Here is a 21766-nt window from a genome sequence, read left to right as displayed (position 1 = left end):
GTGGAGAGCCAGTGAGATTGTATCCGCTGTTGACCTATTGCGGCGATAGGCAGATTTCAGAGGGTCCAGGTCTTTGCTTAGGCAGGAATTAATTCTAGCCATGACCAACCTTTCAAAGCACTTCATCATAGTAAATTTGACTGCCATTGGGTGATAGTCATTGAGGCAGCTCACCCTGTTTCTCTTGAACACTTAGTGTGATTGTTGCCCTTTCAAAGCAGATGGGAACCTCTGACTATAACAGTGAGAGACTGATGATGTCCTTGAACAGTTGGTTGGTACAGGTTTTCAGAGCCCTACCAAGAAGACCATCAGGGCTTGACACCTTGAAAGATGTTCTGACGTCAGCCTCCGAGACAGAATACGTGGACACCAGATACTGCAGGGATTCGCACAGGTGTATAGTTTTATTCTCCTTTCAACGCGTGCATGAAAGGTGTTGAGCTCATCTAGGAGTGATGCATCACAGCCATTCGTGATGCCAGGTTTCGGTTTGTAGGAAGTAATGGCCTGCAAACTCTGCAAAAGCTGATGTTCATCCAACTCCATTTCTAACCTCAATCAGAATGTTTCTTTTTGCCTTTATAATAGTGTTCTGTAGGTCATACCTGGACAGATAGATAAATAAGTAGACAGATAGATAGTGCAAAAAGAAAGCAATAGGTTTAAGGGAGAAGGGAAAGATTTAAACAGGACCTAAGGGTCACATTTTCCAAAGGCTGGTGGGTACAGCATATGGAATAAGCAGCCAGAAACAGTGGTAAAGGTAAATACAATTATGTTTCAAAGACCTTTAGACCAGTTCATGGATAGGAAAAGCTTACAATAAGGTGGGTCAAATGCAGGTAAATGGGACTAGCTCTGCTTGGTATGGATGAAATGGACTGAATGGCCCATTTTTGTGCTGTATTACTCTATAACTATTATTTGAAGAGTTGCTTCCCATCATTGAGAAATCTCTGAACACGCCCATAATTCTTACAGATTTTTTGTGTCACCCTTGCGCAGAAGCCATGCTTTTCTTCTCCGAATCGTTTCAGCTTTAGTACACGTGCTGCCAAAATGAGCGCGATGTTACAGCGATAGCGAATCTGATGCTGCAGGCTGCAGGAAGGCGCTAAGTAAATGGAGGGATTATTCTGACGGACTCGGTATGGTGCGTCACCACAGTGTCAAGGGAGGGCTGCGCTCTCAATGGTGCTGTGCATCAGGGGCGAGGTAAGGCTCTGACCACCCTCTGCACTATTACAAAAATAGGGCACTGAAGGTGACCAACAAGCCCCTCATAGGGTAATATAACACGGTAACAGGCCCTTCAGCCCACCTTCTACTCCACTGTAACGAGACTATTGAATGGTCCCCTAGTACAAATAAAGAGATAGATATAATTTGTCATGTGCACATTGAAATATACAGAGAAATGCATCGTTTGGATCAAATCAAATTAATGAGGATTGTGTTGAGCAGCCAGTCAGTGTCCTCAAGGCTCTGGTGCCAACACAGCATGACCACAGCTCATTAATCCTAACTGTACACCCTTTTCAGAATGTGGGAGGAAACTGGAGCACTTGGGGGAACCCCATGTGGTCACAGGGAGAACGTACAGACCCCTTGCAGACAAAGGCAGGAATCAAGCCGCAATTGTACACTTTGTATGATCGTGCACCTCACTGTCTACCTGCACTGCACTTTCTCTGTAACTGTTACACTTTAATCTGCATTCTCTGATTTGACATCTATCCCCTAGTCTGGTTCCACCCATCACCTACCAGCCTCGGCCACACTCACAAACAGTCTACTATACACTGACAATCTTTCCTCTACCCCAGCGGTTCCCAACCTGACATCCATGGATCTCTTGGTTAATGGTATTGGTACCCCTGCTCTATGTCCTCAGCCCTAATGCAGGGTCTCAATGTATCAGCCTTTACCACCATCCACGGCAGTTCATTCCAGGCACATATTGCTCTCTGAGTAAAAAAAAATTACCTCTGACACCTCCTCCAAACTTTCCTCAAGTATTAGCCGTTTCCACTCTGAGAAACAGACGATGGCTGTCCACTCTATCAGAATCAGAATCAGGTTCAATATTATCGGCATACGTCCTGAAACTTGTTGTCTTAGTGACAACGGTATGATGCAATACATAGTAATAGAGAAAACAACTATGAATTACAGTAACTATATATTAAATAGTTAAATTAAATAAGTACTACAAAAATATAAATAAAAAAGTTGTGAGGTAGTGTTCATGGGTTCAATGTCCATTCAGAAAGCAAACAGAGAGGGGAAGAAGCTGTTCCTGAATCATTGAGTGTGTGCCTTTAGGCTCCTGTACTGATGGTAACAATGAGTACAGGGCACATCTGGGTGATGGGGTTTAATAATGGATGCTGCCTTTTTGAAGCATCATTCCTCGAAGATGTCCTTGATACCATGGAGGCCAGTGCCCATGATGGAGCTAAGTTTACAACTTTCTCCATCTTATTTCAATCCTGTGCAATAGTCCCTGTACCCCCCCCCCCCCATACCAGAATGACGATGCAGCTAGGTAGGATGCTCTGTGCCTCTTATCATCTTATACACCTTTATCAAGTTCCTTCCCATTCTCCTTCACTCCAAAGAGAAAAACTTTCCACTTGAGTCATTTTCTCCAATCCGGACAGCATTTTCTCTGAAGCTTTCACATCCTTCCTATGATGAGGCAATCAGAATTGAACACACTACTTCAAGTACTAGCTGCAACATTACCTCATAGCTCTTTAATTCAGTTCCTCGACTAATTGTCATGAAATTTGTTTTATTTTGCCACAGCAGTACAGTGCAATACATTACATACTACAGTACTGTACAAAAGTCTAAGACTTTTTTACCCAAGACTTGTGCACAATCCTGTATGTCATGAAGTTTGTTTTTTTGTGGCAGCAGTACAGTGCAATACATGAAATTACTATTTATACTGTATTCTTTCTGCTTCTTTCCATCTCTCTTCCCCTTTACCCAACCTTTTCCCTTCACTTTCCCTGTCCCCTTCCCACTCTCAGTCCACAATAGAGACCCATATCAGAATCAGGCTTATCATCACTCACATACAGTACTGTGCGAAAGTCTTATGCATCCTGGATATTAATATATATATTAAAGCCTTAGACTTTTGCACAGTTTTGTAACTATCAAATATGAAAATCCCCTATTGTATTTGTTATGCTACAACCACAGATAACAACTCACTTGGTCATAAGACATTCTGGGTCATACTGGAATGGGAAAGGTCCTGTTAAATGAAAAACTTTATTCAAAAGACGCTTTCAGTCAGACAAACGTTATCTACTGTTGATCTTACAGCCACAGCTTTTTTTAAAAGCCCCACAAAGTTCAGTTTTATCAAAAATGCTCAGCAGAAATCTAACTATATTGCATCTGATATAATTCTGCCCTGATTTAATTAACTCTTCAGAAAATAACAACAGTCCTTCTACTGGATTTGCAAGGCTTGAGTTGTTGTTTTCGGAACCTATGTCACAACTGCTTTAGACATCTGTGCTTTTCACTTCAATATTGATAGCATCTTATAAAATTCTCCTGAGCATTTTCTTTCATCGTTAATGTTGGACGAGCTTGTTCATAATTCACTGCTTGATATGTCACTCGTTGAAAGGCTGATAAAGTTACGGCAGTGACTCTGTATTCGTCTGGGTGTCATTGCTCTCCCTGGGTGTAGAGATTGCCCAATAAGGAGAAATTGAGGGGAGTTTAGAAAAATACAATGGAACAAATGCTTTGAAGGTTCAGCAAGACAGGTGCTGAGAAACTGCTCCTATGAATGGAGAAGCTGGGATCAGAGCGTATGGTCTCGGGATTGAGATGAGTGGTAATTTCTTTCCTCAGAGGGACAAGAACAGAAAAACCTAAAATAAGCGGTAGATAGAGCACAGTCCACCACAGGAAAAGCCCTCCCTACAATGGAGCACATTCACAAGGGGTACTGCCACAAGAAAGCAGCATCCATTACAATTATCTAGGGTCCCCAACAGCAGCACCTTGCTCTCTGCTCACTGCTGTAATCAGGAAGGAGGTATAGAAGCCTAAAGTCCCACACCTCCAGGTTCAGGAACATATATTACCCTTCAACCTGCAGGCTCCTGAACCATTTCAACTCTGAACCGATTTCACAACCTATGGACTCGCTTTCAAGGACTCCACATTGGTATTCTGATCAATATTATTTATTTATAATTGCACAGATCGTCTTCTTTTGCACATTGGTCGATTGTCAGTCTTTATGAGTAGTTTTTCATTGACTCTGTTGTATGTCCTTGTTTTACTGTGTATGCCTGCAAGAGCATGAATCACAGGGTTGTACATGGTGACATATATGTACTTCGATAATAAACTTACTTTGAACTTTGAACACAAGGAACAGCAGATTCTGGAACCTGGACGAACAAACATCTGACAAAGGTACTCAGTTACAAAATTGATGGGTTATAGATACAGCAGGTGTACAAAATTACCAGGGGTATAGAGAAGGTAAATTCAAGCAGGCTTTTTCCACTGAGGTTGAATAAGACTAAAACTAGAGGTCATGGTTTAAGGAGGAAAGGTTAAATATTTAAGGGGAACATGAGGGGGAACTTCTTTACTCAGAGCGTGGTGTGAGTCTGGAATGAGCTATGTGTGGAATTGGTGGATGAAGGTTTAATTGCATCATTTAAGAGAAGTTTGGATAAGGTCATGGATGGGAGGGGTATGGAGGGCGATGGTCCAGGTCCAGGTTGATAGGTTGAGCCAGAATAACAGTACAGCATGGACTAGTTGGGCTGAAGGGCCTGTTTCTGTGCTGTAGGGTTCTATGATGCAGTCAGTGGAGCAACATCAGTTGTGGAGGGGGAGGGGGGTTAGGAAGCACCAATAACAAAAACAGTAGTTGGCCGTTCAGCTCCTCAAAACCCTGTACAACCCTTCGGTAAGAACTTGAAAAAATTCAGTGCCAGTCACAGTCAGAGAATCTTAGAGACATACAGGATGGGGACAGGCTCTTTGGCCCATCTGACCCATGCTGGTCAAGATACTCATCCAACCTAGTCCTAATTGCCTGCTATTGACACACCATCTTCAAAACTTTTCCTATCGATGACTGTATCAAAATGTCTTTTAAATAATCTTCATTTCACGTGCATCTCTAGATTCTGTCTACCTCGCCTATTAACTTACACTCAGTGGCCATTATATTAGCTACCTCCTGAAAAATGGCCACTGTGTATGTTCATGGTCTTCCGCTGCTGTAGCCCATCCACTTCAAGGTTTGGTTCAGAGATGCTCTTTTGCTCACTAGAGTTCTAACCTATTAACCTATTTATCTTACTGTCGCCTTCCCATCAGTTTGAACCAGTCTTGCCATTTTCCTCTGACTTCACTCATTAACAAAACGTTTTTGCCCTTCAGACATTTCAGCTTCCCAAGTACCTTCCCCTTAGTAAGAGCAACTACGCTCACTTCTGCCCCATGACACTCTCACATTCTTCCATGGTAAAGTTGATGCAAAATACTTATTAAGTTTGTCCGCCATTTCTTTGTCCATATTAGCACTCCAGCATCATTTTCCAGTGGTCTGATATCTACTCTCATTTCTCTATTCTAAAAAATAATCCTTTGGTATCCTCTTTGATATTATTCGCTAATTTACCTTCATGTTTCATCTTTTCTCTCCTTATGCATTTTTAGTTGCTTCTGTTGTTTTTTAAAAGCATCCCAATCTTTAAATTTCCCTCTAAGTTTTGCTCTATTATATTCCCTCGCTTTGGCTTCTGTGTTGGCTCTGACTTCTCCTGTCAGCTACAGTTGCATTATTTTCCCTTTAGAATACTTAGTCATCTTTAGAATGTATCTGTCCTGTTTTTTCCAATTGCCCCCATTGCTGTACTGTCGTCATCCCTGATAGTGTCCTCTTCCAATCAACTTTGGCCAGCTGTTCCTTTGTGACTCTGTAATTCCCTGAATTCCATTATAATACTGATTCATCTGACTTTATCTTCTCCCTCTCAAACTGCAGGGTGAATTCTAAAATATTATGATCACTGCCTCCCAAGCGTCCCTTTTCCTTGGGATCACTGATCAAATCCAGTTATGCAACACCCAATCCAGAATAATTGATCCCCTAGTCAGCTCAACCACAAGCTGCTCTAAAAAGCCAACTTATGAGCATTTTACAAATTCTCTCCTTTGGGATCCAGCACCAACCTGATTTTCCCAATTTACCTGCATATTGAAATCCCCCATGACTATCGTAACATTGACAGACAGACGGACAGGCATACTTTATTGATCCCGAGGGAAATTGGGTTTCGTTACAATCGCACCAACCAAGAATAGTGTAGAATTATAAAACCATAAATAATTAACTTGGACAGCATCCTTGGACAGCATTAACTTGGACAGCATCCTTCTTTCAGACTCCACTGTCAGAGAGTCCAGTTCCACCCCCACAACATCACTGGCCTTACGAATGAGTTTGTTGATTCTGTTGGTGTCTGCTACCCTCAGCCTGCTGTCCCAGCACACAACAGCAAACATGATAGCACTGGCCACCACAGCCTCGTAGAACATCCTCAGCATCGTCCAGCAGATGTTAAAGGACCTCAGTCTCCTCAGGAAATAGAGACGGCTTACATGCCCGTATTACATGCCTTTTCTATCTCCTTTTATAACTTATATCCCACATTCTGGCTACTGTTCAGAGGCCTGTATATAACTCCCATCAGGGTATTTTTACCCTTGCAGTTTCTTAACTCTACCCACAAGGATTCTACATCTTCTGATCCTACATCATCTCTTTCTAAGGATTTATTTCCATTTTTATCAACAGAGCCACTGCAAACCCTCTGCCTACTCTCCCTGTCCCTTTGATACAAGACGTATAATTAGATATTAAGCTCCCAACTATAATCTTCTTTCAGCCACAACTGTGATGCCCAAAACTCATACCTACCAATCTCTTGTGCTGCAAGATCATCTGGCTTATTCCCTATACTGTGTGCATTCAAGTATAACACCTTTAGTCTTGTATTCATCGCCACTTTTGATTTTGCCCTCATGTCACACTTCAACTCATCTCACTGAGTGTATTTTTTCTCCATCATCTGCCTGTCCTTCCTCACATTCTCACTACACAATAGCGCCATCCTCAGCCCCATCACTCCATTTCCCATCCCTCTGCCAAATTAGTTTAAACCCTCGCTAACAGCTCTAGCAAGCATGCCCACAAGGATATTGGCCCCCTTTGGGTTCAGGTGTACCCCATCCTTTTCGTATGGCCAATACTTTCCTCAAAAGAGATCCCAACGATCCAGAAATCTGAAACCTGTCTCCTGTACCACTTTCTCAGCCACTCATCATCTACTATCAGCCTATTCCTTCCCTGTTATTCCATGTGGTACTGTTAGTGATATGGTAATTTCTACTTGGAGTTCCTGTTCTTCAGCCTTTTCCCTGCAAAAGACCACTTTCCCCTTTCTACCTATGTTATTGGTGCCAATGAGCACCACAACCTCTGGCTGCTCCCTCTCCCTCTTGAGAATCTTCTGCAGCCACTCTGATGCAGTCCTAGGAGGTAACGCACCATCCTGGCTTCTTTTGCGGCCACACAATCTGATGTCCATCCCCCTAACTATCAAGTCTCCTATCACAAGTCTCTGCCCAAGGTTACCTTTCCCTGCTGAGCCTCAGAGCTGGCCACAGTGCCACCTGCTGGCCTGAGAGCTCTGTCTGCTTCCTCCAGGTGGTTACCCCTCTACTATCTGAGGCCTGACCTCTGGATGTGATCACCTCATCTAAAAGTCTCATCTATGAAGATTTCAGTCTCCTGGATGGACCTGACTACATCCAGCAGTAGCTCCAATTTTTTGACCTTGTCAGTCAGGAGCTGAAGTTGAGAGCTCTTCCTGCAGATGTAGTCACCAGAGAGAATGTTACTTACACTGTAATACCACATCTTACAGGAGGAACATTCTACTGCATTAACCAGCATCATGCCTACACATGTCATACCTCCACCTTCCAATGCTTAAGTTCTAGCCTGCACCTATTTGTGTCCAAGCCCGTTGAACCAAATTCTGACCAATCTAACACAAGCCCACTCCAACAATGGCCACTCCGCTTACACTTTATTTATTTTTATTGAACCCTGCTGAGTGCCTGAAAGATCAGGATTGCAGCCTGCCAAGATGTTCCAGAAGTCCCCAAGCTCTTTTTAAACCTCATGCAGTGTCACCAACCAATGACCTGTCATGATGCTTGAGTGAAGTTATCTCCTTTGGTTCAAGAGCATGATGGTGGACAGGTAATAACTACTCCTGAACCCAGAGGTGTGTCTCTGGAGGCCCCTGTACCTTCTTCCTGATGGCAGCAGTGAGGAAAGACAATGGCCTGAATGATGAGGGCCCTTAATGAAGGATGCTGCTTTCCTGCAACAGCATTTCATGAAGATGTGCTCGTTGGTGGGAAGGACTTTACCCATGATGGACTGGGCCTTATTAACCAGTTTTCATAAGATTTTCTATTCCGGAACATTGGTGTTTCCATACCATGCTATGATGCAGCCAGTCAATGTACTCTCCACCACAAATCTATACACATGTGTCAAAGTTTCAGATGCCATGCCGAATATTCGCAAACTCCTCAGGAAATAGAAGTGCTGCTGTGTTTTCTTCATAATTGCACTTATTTGTTGGGTCTAGGATGGGTCCTTTGAAATGATAACACCAAGGTTGAGAACTCTGAAATGATAACTTCAGAGGTTGTATTGAGAGCATCCTGAGCAGCTGCATCACTGCCTGGTTCAGAAATTGCACCATCTCGGATCGCAAGACCCTGCAGTGGATAGTGACGTCAGCTGAGAAGATCACCGGGGTCTCTCCTCCCGCCATTACGGACATTTACACTACACGCAGCATCCGCAAAGCAAACATTGTAAAGGACCCCACGTACCCCTCATACAAACTCTTCTCCCTCCTGCCGTCTGGGAAAAGGCACCAAAGCATTCGGGCTTTCACGACCAGACTATGTAACAGTTTCTTCCCCCAAGCTATCAGACTCCTCAATACCCAGAGCCTGCACTGACACCAACTTACTGCCCTCTACTGTGCCTATTGTCTTGTTTATTATTTATTGTAATGCCTGCACTGTTTTGTGCACTTTATGTAGTCCTGGGTAGGTCTGTAGTCGAGTGTAGTTTTTTTTCTGTGTTGTTTTCACATAGTTCAGTCTAGTTTTTGTACTGTTTCATGCAGCACCATGGTCCTGAAAAACATTGTCTCGTTTTTACTGTGTACCGTACCAGCAGTTATGGTTGAAATGACAATAAAAAATGACTTGACTTGAGGAATTTTAACTTGTTGATCCTCTCCACCTCTGATCTTCCAATGAGGACTGGCTCATGGATATCTGGTTTCCTCCTCCTGCTCCTCGGTCTTGCCGACATTGAGATCACTCAAAGTCCTTCTGAAGACGAGGCACTCCATTGTTCTGGGCTGGTGGTAATTCCTTCGCTAGCATTTTTACAAGTAAACTCAAAATTGAGTTCATTGTCATTTCCATAAGTCAAATATATGTGTTACAGTGCAATGAAAACTCACTTGCGACAGCATCACAGCTGTTATCTATATTAACTATACACAGTTTTACAAGGAAAGATACAATTAAAACAAATAAGTCCATTGTAATGCAAAGTGTTCAAAGCAAACATAGTGTTGCTGCGCTGAGGTTGTGCAGTTTGGTTCAAGAACTGAATGATTGAAGGGCAATAATTGTTCTTGAGCCTGATGGTGTGGGACTTCAGGCTTCTGTATCTCCTGCATGGTGGTAGCTGGGAGAAGAGAGCATGGACCAGATGGTGGGGATCTTTGATGATGGACGTTACTTTCTTGAGATATCAATTCATGTAGATACCCCACCGATCATGGGGGAGGGATGTGTCCGTGATATATCAGGCTGAGCCCACTACTCTCTGCAGATTCTTGCATTCTCGCACATTGAAATTGGCTGTACCAGGCCAATTATCGGGTCAGTCTGCCATTATTAGTGTGACTAATTTAGTGCTATAGGCTTTTGCTTAATGCGGGAGGTGGTGAAACATGCGAGGTTCGAGCCAAAATGAGTCAAAGCGCAACAGAAATGCGATGCAGATGTCTCATGACCTCAATTGACCTCCATAGTCAGCCTCATATTTATTCAGTACGGGGCAGTTTACCTGTGCCCATGCAATGCATCATTACGCATCCTGTATTGTGCTTAAGCGCCAGATTTTCATCGAGCTAAGGGCAATTAGGCAGCCAAGTACGCATCACTGACTGCTCTGAATACTGCGATGACTGACCTTCGACCCTCAGCATCCTACAAGGTGCCATCATTAGAGCGAACAGGTGCATTCGGTGGGTAGCAATCCCGCGCTCTGACACTCGAACGGTGTGTTGGTCGTTAGCTGGAACGCCTACTCAATAATTGACTCCCGCCTCACAAAGGAGTCTCGGAGGGGGCAGGGAGGGGGTGATACAGCAGGCCTGTCACTCATGTTTGTCTGCCAGCATTTGGATTGGATTCATCAGTTCCTTTCTGGTTTTCGGACAGAGCGCACACACCCATCAACCCATCCGAGATATTTACCAAGAGGCACTGCATGCATAGGAAACCTCGCACTGTCCCATCTGTCTAGCGATCTCTTTGATCCCCTCATATCAGACAGGAGGTACTGTAACATTAGGACAAGGACTGTAGGAAGGCAAACAGATTCATTCCCCAGGCCGTGAGACTGCTAAACTCTCTGCCACACCCGTCTCATCAAGTATGAAGCATCATTAGCATTATAATGTTTACAGTTTATTGTTTACTTTTTAACTTGTGTCGTAAATGCATATTATTATTTATTAATTTACTAGTGCTAATTTTATGTGATATTACTTATATATTGTGTATGAGATATATGTCCAGCACTGTGCAAAAGTCTCAGGCAGATATATATATATTTATATATATATATAGCTAGGGTGCCTAAGAATTTTGCACAGTACTGTATTTGTCAACATGGAGTGGAGAGTAAGTCTGCAAATCTGGCGGGAGAGAAGGATGTTGAGAATGGCAGGGCACGGTCATTTGATCCCTAATAACTTAGTTCATTGATCATTGCAGAATATCTCTCAGATGTTTCCTTCTCCCTTCCCCTTTTCCCAACCATGATTCCCCTCTCCCTGCCCCCTTCCCACTCTCAGTCCACAATAGAGACCCAGATCAGAATCAGGTTTATCATCACTCACGTAGGTCATGAAACTCGTCTTTTTTTGCGGCAGCATCACAGTGCAATGTATAAAATTACTACAGTACTGTGTTGTGCACCTTGGTCTGGAGGAGCACTGTTTCATTTGGCAGTATACATGTATGCTATCAAAGTCTGTAGATAGGTAGCAGAGCTACGGAGGTGGGAAGCATGCAGAAAGACAATGACAGATTGGGAGAGTGGGCAAAGAAGTGGCAGATGGAATACAGTGTAAGGATGTGTGGGGTTCTGCACTTTGCTAGGAAGAATTAAGGCCGGGACTACTTTCCAAATGGGAAGAGAATTCAGAAATCAGAGGTGTTAAGGCACTTGGGCATCCTAGTTTAAGACTCCCTAAAGGGTGATTTGCAGGTTGAGTTGGTGGTAAGGAAGACAAATGCAATGCTAGCATTCGTGTCAGGAGGACTGAAAGGAAGGATGGATTGCTGAGGCTTTATAAGGCACTGTTCTATATGGAATATTATGAGCAGTCTGGGCCCTGTATCTAAGGAAAGATGTGCTGCTGCTGGGGAGAGTCCAGAGGAGGTTCACAAGAGCAAAACTGTGATTGAAAGGCTTAATGTATCTCGAGCCTTTGATGGCTCAGGGCCTGTATTTGATGGGGTTCTGAAGGTGGGATCTCATTGAAACCTACCAGTTTCCGAAAGGCCTGGATAGAATGGATATAGAGAGAATATTTCCATGAGTAGGAGAGTCCAGGATCCAAAGGCACATCATCGGAATAAAGAGATGTCCTTTTAAAACGGAGATGAGGTGGAATTTCTTTAGCCAGAGGATGGTGAATCGGTGAAATTCATTGTCACAAAGATCCGTAGATGTTAAGTTATTGGGTGTACTAAAGGCAGAAATTGATAGGTTATTGATAGGTAAGGGGGTAAAGGTGAAGGTGAAGGTGGAAGAATTGGTTTTATTTTTTTTATTTAGAGATACAGAGCAGAACAGGCCCTTCTGGCCTAATGAGCTGCCTACCTATTTAACACCAGCCCGATCACAGGACAACTTACAATGAACAATCAACCTAGTAATCTTTGTACATCTTTGAAAACTGCAGTGCCTGGAGGAAGCCCACGCCCTCACGGGAAGGATGTACAAACAGCATTGGAAATGAACTCGGGATTCAAGTGCCCCAAGCTGTAATAGGGTCGAGCTAAGCGCTATGCTACCGTGGTTGAGAAAAGAAAGAGAAATGTCACCCATGAGTGAATGGCTGAGCAGACTAGATGGGCCAAATGGTCTAGTTCTTCTCCTATACCCTATGGCATTATGGTAAAGGACAATGTAATCATTGCTTTTACGTGGGGAGTAGAAAAACTAGCCAGGATTTGATGAAGAGGGTTTGCTTTTGAACAGAGTGAGTGGGAGAAGCCCTCCGCAATCACAATGTACAAATACTCGAACAAGACAAGAAGCTGTGTACGAAGGTCAGAAGAGGTTCATAAGAATGATTCTGGTAATGAAAGGGTTAACATATGAGGAGTGTTTGATAGCTCTAGGTCTCTACATGCTGCAGAATAGAAGAATGGGGGGTGGATCTCACTTAAGCCTATTGAATTTTGAAAGGCCTCGATGAAGTGGATGTGGAGAGGGTGTTTCCTACAGAGGGCAAGCCTCAGAATTGGAGGGCATTAACTTAGAACAGAACTGAGGAGGAATTTCTTTCGCCAGAGGCTGGTGAATCTGTAGAATTCATTACCACGGACAGCATTGGAGGTCAAGTCATTGAGTATACTTAAAGCAGAGGCTGATAGGTTCTTGATTAGTCAGTGTGTCAAAGATTATGTGGAGAAGGAAGGAGAATGGGGTTCAGGGATATACAACCCTGAGATTCACTTTCTTGCAGGCATACTCACTAAATCCATAATAGAATAACAACCATAATAAAATCAATGAAAGACCACACCAACCTGAGCATTCAACCAGTGTGCAAAAGACAACAAACTATGCAATTACAAAAATAAAGAAATAATAATAAATAAACAATAAATATCAAGCACATGAGATGAAGAGTCCTTGAAGTTGAGTCCATAGATTGTGAGAATATTTCAATGATGGAACAAGTGAAATAGAGTGAAGTTATCCCCTTTAGAAACATAGAAAACCTACAGCACAATACAGGCCCTTTGGCCCACAATGCTGTGCCAAACATGTACTTACTTTAGAAATTGCCTAGGGTTACCCATAGCCCTCTATTTTTCTCCTTCATGCACTCTTTAGTTCAAGAACCTGATGGTTGAGGGGTAATAACTGTTCCTGAACCAGGTGGTATGAGTCTTAAGGCTCTGGTACCTTCTTCCTGACAGCAACAGCAAGAAGAAAGAGTGTATCCACTATTTTGAAGGATTTTCTGTACAAGAGCATTGGTGTTTTCATACCAAGCCATGATGCAGCTAGTCAATAGACTCTCCATTATTAATTAATTAATTATTTTTTTATTGATTAATTGATTTAGCTTATAGTAATTTTTATGTCTTGCACTGTACTGCTGCCTCCAAACAACAAATTTCACAACATATGTCAGTGATAATAAACCTGAAAATGATTAAAAAAACGATGTGTGGGATTTTCTGTGCTCTCAAACCCATCTAAGGCACAAATACCCAAGGGCCAATCTCACTGAGAAGGAAGAATGGGGGAGAATTGATTGAGAACTGCGAGCCAGCGAGTGAGTACTAGAAGTAACACTTCAAACAACTCTGCAGTCCCAATTCTATCCTTGATGTGAGCACCCTTGACTCCATCCCACTGTGAACTATCTAATACTTCCCCTGACTGACAACGTCTGTAAGCTTCTTTTAAAACGTTAGCTGAATTTGTCACAAGCACAAGAGAGTCTCCATTTGTCATGGCTTACCAAAGCTTTGAATCATTCAGTGGAACGCATTGTTTGCATCAACAACCAACACAATCCCAGAGATAAGACTATCAGATGTAGGAGCAGAATATGGCCATTTGGCCCATCGAGTCTGCTTCACCATTCCAGCAGGGCTGATTTAGCATCCCTCTCAACCCCATTCTCCTTCCTTACCCCTGTAAACTTTAGACACCCTGATTAATCAAGAACCTATCAACATCTGCCTTAAATCTACCCAATGACTTGGCCCGCACCGTTGTCTGTGGCAATGATTGCCACAGTTTCATCACCCTCTGGTTGAAGAAATTTTTCCTCATCTCTGTTCTAAATGGATATCCCTCTATTCTGAGACTGTGTCCTCTGGTCCTGGACTCCCCCACTATAGGAAATATTCTCTCCACATCCACTCTATCTTGGCCTTTCAATATTCAACAGATTTCAGTGAGATACCCCACCCCCCAGCTGATATGCTGGGAGCAATCTGCAGATGTTGAAATGTCCCTGGTGACAACATAGTATGTCCACAACTTTCTAACCATATGTATATGTTTTGGGAGAAACCCGTGTGGTCATGAAGGCAATGTAGAGCCCACATGGTCACAGGGGAATCGCAGCATACTGATTAGCTATTACAGTGGCCACAATCAGTGAACAGGGCTCAGTTCTCACTGCTGTCTGTAAGGAGCTAGTACTCTCTCCCCATGACCGCCTGGATTTCCTCCAGGTGCTCCAGTCCTCTCACACATTCCAAGACATACGGGTTAGGGTTAGTAAGTTGTGCAATGTTGGCTGTGCCCGGCACATCCTCAGCCCATGTTAGTCATTGACGCAAACGAGACCTCTCACGGTACGGTTCAGTGTTTCAATGTTCATGTGAAAAGTAAAGGTAGGCTTCAAAAAATCTTTACAAACATCTTGCAGGACTGAATCCAGGCTGCTGGCACTGTAGTAGTGCTAACTAACAGCTTACTAGATTTCACACTGAGAGTGGTGTACGTGGAATGAGCTATCGGGTGAAGCGGTAGAGGAAGGAACAAATACAGTGATTTGAACATGGATAGGAGAAAGCAGGAAGATATAAAACCATCAGGCCATAAGACACAGGAGCAGAATTTGGCCACTCAGCCCATTGATTCTGCTCCACCATTCAATCAGAATTGATTTATTTTCCTCTCAACCCCATTCTTCTGCCTCCCCGCGGTAACCTTCGACACCCTTACAAATCAAGAACCTGTCAGGGTTGATCGGTTCTTGATTAGCAGCCCTGATGAAGGGTCTCGGGCCGAAACGTTGACAACCCATTCATTCCATGCTGCCTGGCCTGCTGAGTCCCTCCAGCATTTTGTCTGGGCTGTTCTGGATTTTAAGCATGTCCAGAATCCCTTGTGTTTATGATAATTGGTAAAAGGGTTGCGACTGTCAGATGCACTGAGACATAGTGAAAAGTTCTGTTTGCACACCACCCAGACAGATAATTCCAGACAGAAGTACATATTGATAGCACAGCAGGGAAAACAGTAACAGAATGCAGAAACAGGTGCAGCAGTTACAGAAAAAAATGCAATGCAGACAGATGACTAAAGACAAAGTGTAACGACGAGGAAGACTGAGAGATCAGGCCCAAAGCATCAACTGCTTAATCCTTTCCATAGGTGCTGCCTTATTTGCTGAGTTCCTCCAGGATTTTGTGTGCTGCTCTTCAGAGATCCAGAGATTTTTTAATCATGTAAGAGGTCCATTCAAGCATCTTCTAACAGTGTTATAGAAGCTATCCTTGAACCTGATGGTTCGTTCTCTCAAGCCTTTGTTTTTTGCTGCCTATCGGGAGGGGGAGAAGAGAGAATGATCAGGGTGGAAAGGGTTTTTGATCACGTTGGTTTCTTTACTATGGCAGCAAGAAATGTAGACAGAGGCATATGCTTCACCAAGGATCCAACATGGTCTGCACATACCGGCTGTGTGGTGAAAAAGGCAAAATAGTGCCTCTTTTATCTCAGGCATTTAAAGAAGCTTGGCATGAGTCCCCAAATCCTAAGGACTTTCCACAGGGGCACAACTGAGAGCATCCTGACTGGCTGGGATGGGAACTGTACTTCCCTCAATCGCAGGACTCTGCAGAGAGTGGTGCGGACAGCCCTGTGCATCTGTAGATGTGAACTTCCCATGATTCAGGACATTTAGAGACAGGTGCCTAAAAAGGGCCTATAGGATCATCGGGGACCCGAGTCACCCCAACTACAAACTGTTCCAACTGGTACCATCCAGGAAATGGTATCGCAGCATTAAAGCCTAGACCAACAAGCTCTGGGACAGCTTCTTCCACCAGGCCATCAGACTGATTAATTCACACTGATGCACTTGTGTTTCTATGCTATATTGACTGTCCTGTTGTACATACTAGTTATTACAAATTACTATAAATTGCACATTGCACATTCAGATGGAGACATAACGTAAAGATTTGTACTCCTCATGTATGTGAAGGATGTAAGAAATAAAGTCAATTCAATATAGGGGAGGCCAGTTCCTGTCATGTGCTGAGCTGTGTCCATATCTCTCTGCAGGTTCTTGCAGATCGGTTACTATCGAGCCAAAATGCATCCAGACCAAATGTTTTCACATTACATCACTGCATTGAGGTAGTACACGGGAAAACAGTAACACAATGCAGAAGAAAGTGTTACAATTACTGAGAAAGTTCAGTGCAGGCAGACAGTAAGGTGCATGATTCGTGACAAGGTAGATTGTGAAGTCAGGGGTCTAGCTAGGCGATGCCAGGATGCTCTTGAGCCTGATGGTACATGGCTCGGGGCTTTGTATTCCGTGCCCGATGGTACAGGGAAGAAGAGAGAACGATCTGGGAGGGAGGGGTCCTTGATTATGATGACAGCAGGAATTCCAGACAGAATCCATGAAGGGGAGATTTGATTTTTTTGTAATAGACGGGCTCGTTCACAACTTCACATGATCTTCACAACTTACTCAGTTGAATAAACCTTCCACAAACCACTTCCACAGTGCTCACATCCTTCAGCAAAAAAAGACGTGGACCCTGAATAAGGCTTAACCATCTCAACTGGAAAAGAGTGGAGGAATTTCCTTTCTTTTACTTTCTGCATTTTTCCAGGTCTATCATATTAATGTAAAATTAATGAAGATGGCTCTCTCCTCCAAATAAAGCAGATAGGTTGCAATGCTGAATTATAAATTGGTATTGATTTTTTTTTTGGAGGGCTGGCTGGAGTAGAGGCAGGTGATTGTCAACTGACACAGAGAAATGCACTCTCCTGGTGAGGAGTCACACTCATACATCAAATATAGATGAGATGGAGGCATCAGTGACACATCAGGTTTCCAAAACAACATCAGAAATGAAAGCCCCAGTAAACACAAATATCGGCTGTAAGAAGACTGCAGCTGGTCTATAAAATATATGAGAACTGATACTCAAATCTGGCATATTATAAATGCCGAATGATATTAATGATACTGAAATTTAGAACTACAGTCTAAACCGGGATTATGAATACCTGATATATGGAAACCCCTCAAAATGAGCTAAAATCATAGACCATAAGGTATAAGAATAGAATTAGGCCATTTGCCCCATTGAATCTACTCTACAATCCCATCATGCCCACTTTATTTTCCAACCCTATTCTTCCTGTAACCTTCAACCTCTGTACCAAAAAAGAACCATCAAACTCTGCTTTAAATGCACCCAATGATCTGGCCTCTGTAGCAATGAATTCACCAGATACACTAGTCTGAGGCAGAATAAATTCCTCTTCTTCATTTTAAAGGGACATCCTTGTATTCTGAGGCTGTGCCCCTCTGGTCCTCAAATGGCCCACTTTTGAAAACATCCTCTTCATGTCCACTGTATCTAGGCCTTTCAATATTTGATAGGTTTCAATCAGATCCCCTCACCCCAATTCTTTTAAACTCCAATGAACATTGGCCCAGCACCAACTGACATCCTTAGGGTCACTAACAACCAGAAAATCAACTGTGCCATTCACATACCATGGGTGCAACAGGAGTTCATAATGTCCTGTGGCAAATGGGACCAATTTAAGTGGTCACCCTGGTCGGCATGGATGAGTTGGGCCAAAGGGTCTACTTCCAAGCTGCATTACTCTTTGTCTTTAAGATATGGGGCCTGAAATTGTTCACAACGTACCAAGTGTGGTCTGACCAAGGCTCGGCAGCACACCCTTGCTTATATATTCCAGCTCGCTCATCAACCAGGGTAGTGGCACAGGCAGAAACATTAGGGACATTTAAGAAGCTCTTAGATTGGCACATGGAGGAAAGAAAAGTGGAAGGCTATGTAGCAGGAAAGGGTTAGATTGATTTTAAAGTAGGTTAAAACATTGGCAGAGCAACATTTTAAGAGACATAGATAGGGTAGACAGGTAGAATCCTTATCCTAGGGTAGAAGTGACAAAGACTTGAAGACGTGGATGACATGTTCTATCTTTGATCTGCATTTTTGTCTTGAGACTGTGATCCCAGTCCTAGATACCATCACTCTTGCATCTACCTCGTCAAGCACTTTAGGGACGCCTTATTTCGCTCCGTGTGCCTTTCACACGCCAGACGAAAACCACAGAGTTGTGTGTGTGGAGGGTTGGGGGGGGGGGGTGGAAGAATATCTGAATCTATGCAGTCTTTTTACTTACATTTTCTGCCCCTGTGTATTATAATCTGCAGGGTGGAAGCTCATACAAAAGCATGTGGAACTTTTCATCTCCCTGACAGATATTTGCATCTATTTCAGGCCATATGCATCAGCAAAGCAGGCACAGGAAAAGCAAGTGGATGCTTTGAAATGGATGCGGCAGTGTTTCCCATAGCAGAGGAGAACAAACCCATTGTACTCTGCTGTCAGTCAAAACGCCTGACAGCCAGCACCTTGATTGCCTTCCGCTCTTTGCTGTTCTCATACTAAGATGTTTTTTTCCCCTCTCTCTGCCTTCAAGGAGTTGAAGCATCTTTAAAGTTGTAACTTGGAATCTTTGATGCATGCTCCAGTAACCCGGGTTCAATTCCCACCACCGTCTATAAGGAGTTTGGACGTTTTCCCATGACTGTGTGGGTTTCCTCTGGGTGCTCCTGTTGCCTCTTGCATTCCAAGGATGTACGGATTAAGGTCAGTAAGTTGTGAGCACGCGACGTTGGTGTTGGACACATGCTGACAATGGTGGGCTGCCTCCAGCACAACCCTCGGGCTGCATTGGTCATTGAAGCAAGCGACGCATTTCGCTGTATGTTTCGATGTTCCGCTGTTCATGTGACAAATAAAGCTAATCTTTAATTTTTAATGCGTTTCCATTTGTACTATGATCACACTTGCGCTCTCGACATTTGTATCTGGAGTTTGTCAAGGGTGATTGTTTCTGAGTGTGCACATGTCTGTAATTGGTTCAGGGTGGTTGCACTCCTGGACCTTCAAGCTTGTATCTGAGATCACAAACCTCCCTAAGGCAGGAGCAGATGATCTTGGCTGGTGCTCCCAATACAACAGCTAGGGACTGTTGCATTGTCACAGCTAACAGCAAGACGTAGCAGTAGAGGTCGACTGTGTTATGCCTCTCAAGGTTAATCTGCTACTCAACAAGACAGCGGCTGACCTGAAGCAAAAATACATTTCAGCAAGTAACCGCCACTATCATAGATTATGGAACAGTACAGCATGGCAACAGGCCATTCAGCCCAGGACGTCTGGGCCAAGCACGATGCCAAACTAAACTAAGTCCTGATATTTGCATCTTGGTCCAAAACATCAACTGTTATTTCCCCTCAACAGATGCTGCCTGACTTGCTGAGTTCCTCCAGCATATTGTGAGTTGCTGTGGATTTCCAGCATCTGCAAAATTTCTCAGTATCGAAACTAAATCTCTTCTGTCTGTGAATGATCCATATTCCTCAATTCCCTGCACATCCAAGGACCTCGCTAACAGCCTTTTGAATGTCAGTCTTGTATTTGCTTCCATCACTACCCCCAGATGCCTGTTACAAGCACATCTGTCTAAAAACACTTGCTCAGCATATCTCCTTTAAACCTCCCCCCCCCCCACCTGAAATGCATGTCCTCCAGTATTCGATATTTCTACCCTGAGAGAAAAGATGCTGACTGTATATCCTGTCTACATCTAAACATTCTATAAACTTCATTCTCATCTCCCCTCAGCCTCAGGAACCCCGGAGACAACATTTTCAAGGGACAGCCTTGAAGAAGTTTGTTTAAAAGTCATCCTGACAGGTACAGGAAAGGAAAGGGTGCAAGTGAGCACCTGTGGAGACGAAGGGATAATGATGTTTCAAGTTCATCCTCTGCATCCCGCAGTTTATTTGTTGTGCCAGATTCCAGCATCTGTAGTCTCTTGTCATTTCATGGCTTATCTGATCTTGGCCTCCACTCTCCTCTCCATCTGTTCACTGAACTCCAAAATAGAAACAGAGGATGTTGCAAGTACTCCATGGATTGGGCAGCAAGAGCAGATCGAGCTACAGCAGAGCACGGTGTGGTAGCGGATTGTGCAATTGCTTTGCAGTGTCAGCGATTACCGATAGGGATTCAATTCCAGCTGCCATTTGTAAGGAGTTTGCATGTTCTCCCCTTGACCCTGTGGATATCCTCCCGGTGCTCCGGTTTCCTCCCATATTTTAAATGTGCACAAATTAGGACTGGCAAATTGCGGGCGTGCCAGAAGCACATTGATACTTGCAGGCTGACCATAGCACAATCCTCGCTGATTTGATCTGACACAAATTGATGTATTTCACTGCATGTTTCAACGTATAGTACATGCAACAAATAAAGCTAATCATTAAACCTACTCTTAGTGTTCCAGCTCACTGATGTTCCAGGATGTTGGTTCAACATATTAACTATATAGTACTGTGTAAAAGTCTTAGGCATATAAACATAGCTAGGGTGCCTAAGATTTTTTCACAGTAGTGCAGTAGTTATTGCACTGTACTGTTGTGGCAAAAGAAAGAACAAATTTCATGACACGTGAGTGATGATAAACCTGATTCTGACCTGGGTCTCTATTGTGGACTGAGAGCGGGAAGGGGGCAGGGAGAGGGGAATCCTGGTTGGGAAAAGGGGGAGGAAGAGAGAAGGGAGTGGGAAACACCAGAGAGACATTTTATAATGGATCAATAAAGCAGTCCTGTTGAAGGGTTTCAGCCCGAGATGTCGACTGTACTCTTATCCTAGATGCTGCCTGGACTGCTGAGTTCCGCTAGCATTTCGCGCCTATTGCTCGGGTTTCCAGCATCTGCAGATTTTCTGTTGTTTGTGATCAATAAACCAATTGTTTGGAATCAAGTAATCTTGCCTGGTGTTCCAGGGCTGGACCTGCGCCACAGCCCCATCGCTGGCACTCCTCCTCAACCACCATGCCCCTCCTGCAGCGCTCCACCCTCACCATCTCCAACGTCCTTTGCTCCCACCAGATTTACAAGCTAGCTCTTGTTCCACATTGACAAATGCAGGGCTGTGCAAAAATTTTAGGCAGCTGAGCTATTTAAATGTGACTAAAACTTCTGCCCTGTTCTGTAGGTTCCTGCAGATG

At 43.6% G+C, this 21766-nt stretch overlaps 1 protein-coding gene and 1 non-coding gene across 5 annotated transcripts in view; both read right to left on the bottom strand.

Annotated features, from left to right (window-relative positions):
- The window catches only part of LOC132391943 (transcription factor COE3-like), a 432097-nt gene that overhangs the window by 217948 nt on the left and 192383 nt on the right, over positions 1-21766 (bottom strand). The gene's annotated exons all lie outside the window — the stretch shown is intronic.
- Positions 963-1070, bottom strand: LOC132392040 (U6 spliceosomal RNA). The gene has a single exon (XR_009511418.1). It is a non-coding gene; the product is annotated as a U6 spliceosomal RNA (small nuclear RNA).

Source organism: Hypanus sabinus, chromosome 3 (genome assembly GCF_030144855.1).
Source record: "Hypanus sabinus isolate sHypSab1 chromosome 3, sHypSab1.hap1, whole genome shotgun sequence".
NCBI classification, from domain to species: Eukaryota; Metazoa; Chordata; class Chondrichthyes; order Myliobatiformes; family Dasyatidae; genus Hypanus; species Hypanus sabinus.
This window is presented reverse-complemented; position numbering and strand designations above follow the sequence as displayed.